The following is a 6,027-nucleotide window of genomic DNA, read 5'->3' on the forward strand; positions in this document are numbered from 1 at the left end:
CAGAAACTGAAATATATTTGCTTTTCCGTGGTTCTTTGAACCTTCTGTGCCATCTGTCACACAGACCTCTTCTAGAAGTCAATGCAAGAACACTTTGAGCCTGTAAATGCATCTTGAAAAGAGCACTGATACAGGAATTTGGTTTATTATTTACTCTTTGAAAAGTGGTGTTGCCAACACAACCAGTCAGCACAAGTTTCTTAAGCCTGCAGCCTGGCCAAACGTGTTGGATTCCTGTTTGGAAATATCTGGACTGGGTCCACAAAGCTTACCCATGTATTCCTTTCCCTCTGCCTTTCCTTCAGACATTCTGGCTGAACTGTAGCACTCCAGCAGATGTAAACCTGACTTGTGTGATGACCTGCAAGATAACTTAGAACTGCTGAGACGATCAGGGAGATGTGTTTTCCTCAGCATGGCAAGGATACAAAATTTGTGCTCTTCTCACTTCTTAACAAATGATGGGTTTGGGTCTACTCTAAAATTTGTCCCTAATTTTTCTCCCTGAAATTTAACCTGTTTAGGAAAGCACTTTTATACCATGCTAGTAATCTTATTTACTTGAAGGAAACATGTGCTTTCATATTACTCTGAATACAGATGCTTTCCTGAACTGAGGCCTATGCTGAGAACTTAAATGTGAGTTCTGGACTTCAGGAAATGGTAAAACAGGTTGGTGCTTCTGAAAACACTGGCTGGAAATTCCTGTGCTTTCATGTGTGTTATGTAGAGACAACATTAAAGTTCAGTTGCATAAGACTCATTCTTACTTTCACAATATTCACTATTATTTTAAGAACTCTTAGGCATTCCTAGTATGAGCAGTTCAAAAAACGTGCAAAGACAGGAAAGTTCTCCCTTTCTTACCATGATAATAAGAAGTGCTTGAGCTAAATGAGTGCTGTGTGGGAAGCATCATTATTACTCTTACCATTTTTTATGCCAGAAAAATTTTCTTCTTTTCACTTTATATTGTATATGAGGGGGGGTTGCCTTTTTTGTTTTGTTTTGTTTTGTTTTGGTTATGTTTGTGTATGTGTGTGTGTATGTATGTAAACTATTGAACTGACTGCCGCAATGATTGCCCTCTTTTCAGTTGTCAGTCAGAGCAGATAGATTTCAGGGAATGGCAAAATAAAATCCCCCTTATTGTATGTCAGTTGAGATCTGAAGATCAATTCTGAATGCAGCCCTCTCTGTTTGGTTTGGGATTTGGTTTTGTTTTGTTAATTTTTGTCATTGTTGTGGGCTTTTGGGTTTTGGTGGCTTTTTTCCTCAATTGCAGACTGTATTTCAAATTACTGATAATAACAATGGCTATTCTAATTTTGTCACAAGTCACACTGAAACAGCTTTTTGTCTCTCTTGAACATAATGCTGTAATACATATGTTGTGATCTAGAGCCAGGCAGCCCGTGCCATTTCCTTTTGGTAAACATGGAGGTTGGGAGTATGGCTGACTTAGTTTACCCAACAGTCTGCAGTTGACAATAACCCAAGATTTCTGGATTTTCTCACCTAGTCATCATCTTTTGTGGGACCTGTATCAGAAGAGAAGCCAGGGCTAAGTGAACTAGATAGCTCAGTAAAATAGTATTGTTTGTTCTTGTTCTTTGCTTCTAGGGTAAGTTGATCATATTTGGAGGGATGTCCTCTCAGTTGTAACTCTTCTCTGATTTTATTAACAGACCCAATAATAGAACTGTTTAGCTGACGAAGTCTGTAAGAAATATAAGCCATCTTTGTATCTGGAAAGCAGCACATGTGTATACAAACAACTGGAAAAAAAAAAAAACAAAACTCATACAAATGCATTTTATTGGAAGAATAAAAGAACAGAAGTCTTGCAACTGGTCAAGAAAAATTGTCAATATCTGCTTCTTCCAACCTTTTGAATCCTTCTTCAGGAATAATATTTTCCATGGTTTGGTGCTTGCAGCTCCATAAAGAAAAATCTTTTGTCATGGAAATCTTATTCTCTGCCCATAATAACTCTAATAGCAATGTTGAATTGCATTATCTGTCCATTTATCTTAATGTCCAAGCTCTTGTAAGGATTAGAATCGTATGTTTCTGAGGAAAACACCAGAAATCTTTCTATGGTAACCTAGAGATTTCTGTTTCAAAGTAAGGAATTAGAAATGCATTTGGGCAGAAACTGAGTAGCTGTTACACAATTTTTTGTGACTATGAATTTTTGTAGTTTGGGCAGAGTTGTAACTTGAGAACTGACAAATACCTGACCAAAACTGGCACAGGATAATAAATAAAGTAGAGGCATGTGCTTGTTGGGGGAAAATGGTCCTTTCTCATGTAGAGATTATAGAAATAGAATAATTCTGTGATAAAAATGGAAAGATTCTTTTGTTTCTGCTATATCCTGTGGAATTGATTTTAGGAATTGTTCTGGGTGAAAACCCAGATTTATTCTTTCTGAACAGCAGATAAATATATGGTATATTTATAAACCTTGTAAACAGTACCAGTTTCACCCTCTGTCCTGCAGTAACTTTCTCTGACATTTAAGAACCAAAGATTATATCTGAAGAAGGTCATAGATGTCATAGCAATGAACATTTAAGCACACAGATTTAGGAATAAAAACCAAAGTTATTATATAAAACATAAATTACTTCACATTATATAGTATGCTATTTTAATATATTAAAATGCAATATATTGATATAAATTTATGTTTTTATAAAATTCTAAACCATAATATGAATCATAGGCAGTGAATGCAATAATAGTATTTAAATTATATACATGAGATATTGCAAAGAACTAAAGCACCTCCCAGTATAATCCACAAGAAACAGCACATCAAGGAACAGAGCTGTCCAGAAATAAAGAACAAAACCCTGATAGGAAGGGGGATTACTCTGAAGTGAGCCCTTTCTGGTTTCTGAATGCCTTAAACAGTACTTGGGCTCTTCCTTTTTACTAAGATACAGTCAGACACCTTGTCCCAATAGTAGATAAAGCATATTTTCCATTTGCAGAGCAGGGATGGATAATGTTGCCCTCTGGTACCATGTCTCACTGGTTAGTGCTTCCACAGCCAGCCAAGCCATCCATGTTTGGATCTTTTGCTGATCTGTAGGTTTCATGCTTTAAGGAGTAATACTCACAGCTGTGTATGTTCTTTTTTATTTTCTTTTTACCTTGAAAGACTTTAAATGAGAGATTCTGAGATTCGGGGAGGAAGACTGCTGAGAAGAAAGGTGCCAAGTGACTGTGCAGCCTCAGCTCCAGCACTCCTCTCACTGTAGCAGTGCATTGAGTAGGCAGCCCTGGATGTTTTATACCAGGTGAGACAGCTCAGAGTTGGAGCTGGTGTTCAATGTCAGCATAGCAAAGATCCTTTGTAGATCTGGCTTCTAGACAGAGAGTTTGAAAATAGCCTACATTCCTTAAAACTCATGTGAATATTCACGTGCATAAAGTAAAACATTTCAGGGCCTAAAATCCACACCCAGTCTACAGGTCTGTGGATCTATGGGTTAGGCCTTTAGTCAGACTGAAATCTTGGTCGTTCCACTAAATACCCAATGGCTTGTGCATAAAATCACAGGGCCATTTGCTTGTCCTCCTACACAGAGCAGACAGAAGTGGTCAAGCCTGTGAACTGGTTCTTCTGACCCTGAGGATAGCAGGTATCTGGGTAGGAGAGTATGCAGCAGCAGGCATGGTGTCCCAAAAAGCAACCTTCAAAATAATTATTTCAATTACTCTTCAGGACTTGCATAGCTTGTATTTCTCTTCCAGGTTTTAAAATGTGTCAGTCAGTAAGGTACCAAAAATACACAACAAAAGAAAATGGAGCCATCCTGAGATACTGCTGGCATTTATGTAGGTCTTTTCAAAGTATTGGAAAAACTGGAAAGGTTGAGCTGTGATCAGTAAATGATCAGTATGAAGTTACTCAGTGGGATGAGGAATGAAATCAAACAGTATTGATGAGCAGCATTGTGCAAAATATGGGAGTTTATGGTTTCAGGAGTGAGCTGGGACTTCTTGGTCATGGATGGTGGACACCAGGAGATGACCAGCACTGCCTGGAAAGCAGCCAGTGCCTGTGCTGGTGCTGTGAGTGCCATGTGCCTGCTCAACTCCGAGGACTTTTAATGGGCAAATGAGCCATCAGGCAGAGCTTCAGGGAGACATAGGGGCAACATGAGGCCAATAATATTGTAAGAGTTCAAAGAGATTCAAACAGTCTCAGTCTGTGAAAGCAAAGGGGAAACAATTGCTCAGGTTCAGATGTGAAACTTTGTAGTTGCAGAGCTGTAGGTATAGATTTACTGTAATGTACTCTGGGAAGAAGATTTTGGTTAAATAATAAATAGGAATGTTAGCTTTTCTTCACAACCGTTTCCAGTACTTAGAACTGTAAATACACTTAACCTACACACGCAGAGGACTGCTGCCTACTTTTGAGAATCTAACTGTTCCCTGCAGTCACTTGAAACTACCTTCTAAATATATTAATATCAATTTTGCCATCATATTTGGAAATTATATTTTGGTGTGCATAAGTAACTCATCAGTTTGCAGCATCCCAGAAGAAGCAGTTTTAAGTCTGATTCATTAATTTATTCCCTAAAATAAAGAGCATTGCTGCCAACAATGATTTTGAGAATGAGGGTTTCTCATTGGGTAGGGGGGGGAAAGCCGCTGTTTTCGCTGTTTCCTCAGTGGATTTTGGTGTGTCGCGAGGCTTGCGGTTCAGGATCCCGGGCTCGGTGGGTGCGCGGTGGCCACCGGTGGCCGGAGTGAGGGCGAGGAGGCGGCGGGGACGCGGCGGGGCGGCACTGAAGCACTTGGTGAGCAGGGTGAAGCTGCCGCCAGCGGAGTCTCTGTGGCGCAATCGGTTAGCGCGTTCGGCTGTTAACCGAAAGGTTGGTGGTTCGAGCCCACCCAGGGACGGGTTCGCCTTTTGGGCTCGGCGCCGCCCCCGCCGCCGGCCGTCGTTTTGTGCGTGTGCGCCGGGGGAGGGTGCGCGACCAGCGCCGGCGGCGCCGCGTGGTGCCGGGCAGGGGGCCCGCGGCGGGGAGCGCAGCGCGGCGGCCTCAGCTGCGGCGGGGCCCGCCCCGAGCGAGCGCCGAGCGGCCGTGCCCAGCCCACGGTGCCCCTGCCCGGTGCCCCGCCGGTGGGGCGAGGCTTGCGGGACGCCCGGGACCTGCTCCTGTCTCCGTGCATGCGGCGCTGCGCTTGCTGGAGCGGCCCCCGAGCGCCGTCGGCTGCAGCGGCGGGCGCTGTCCTGAGGCTGAGGGGACCCGAGCGCCCGGGATTTTCTGCACTCCCTGCTCCGCGGCGGGAGGTGCGAAGGAAAATACACTCTTCGAGCTGCTCCGGGATAACGAGCGATGCTGCCGAGCCATTGGGGTTTGCGCCGGGAGACGCTCGCGGCGCTCCCAGCACTCGAGCGATCGCCGGGGGACAGCCCGGGTGGGAGCCGAGCCTCGGGGACAAACGCGGCTTGCGAGGAGGATTATTGCCATCACTGCCGAGGGTCCCTGCGGCCGGCGCTCCGCGGCGCGCTGTTAGCGCGCACACCGGCGGCCCCGTCTCTCCGCGGTGAAGGGAGCCTGCACAGCCGGGTGAAGCGAGCCGGGACACCGGAGCCCAGTGGCAGAGCCGGCTGCAGGGCTCCCGCCGCCTCCGGGGCCCGGCGGGTTGGAGCGGGACAGCGCCGTGCCCGCGCTCCCTCCCCGCCCGGGCGGGACGCGCTCCAGGCCCGTTCCCTGCTGGCAGGCGGCGCGGCCGCTCCGGGCTCGCCCTGCCCGCGCCGAGCCGCTTTGCATAAATGAATGTTAAAAGCAATTACTCCGGGAGCTTCGCCTAAACGTGTCAATTAGAAGTTGGCACCTTCGCCGTATCCGAGCCCGAGAGGCGATTCCAGCGAGCGCTCTGGTCGCGTGAAATCCGGCTGCCTTCCAGCCCGACCTCTGCCAGCTCTGAGAGGATCTATTTACAGTTTAGAGAAAACAGGATCCGTATTAAAAATGCCCCTTCCCCAGCGAA

At 45.5% G+C, this 6,027-nt stretch overlaps 1 non-coding gene across 1 annotated transcript; it reads left to right on the plus strand.

Annotated features, from left to right (window-relative positions):
* The first annotated feature begins 4,855 nt into the window (after positions 1-4,855).
* TRNAN-GUU (transfer RNA asparagine (anticodon GUU)) lies at positions 4,856-4,929 on the plus strand. The gene has a single exon. It is a non-coding gene; the product is annotated as a tRNA-Asn (tRNA).
* Positions 4,930-6,027: the final 1,098 nt, after the last annotated feature.

This window comes from Zonotrichia leucophrys, chromosome 2, assembly GCF_028769735.1.
Source record: "Zonotrichia leucophrys gambelii isolate GWCS_2022_RI chromosome 2, RI_Zleu_2.0, whole genome shotgun sequence".
Taxonomy (NCBI): domain Eukaryota; kingdom Metazoa; phylum Chordata; class Aves; order Passeriformes; family Passerellidae; genus Zonotrichia; species Zonotrichia leucophrys.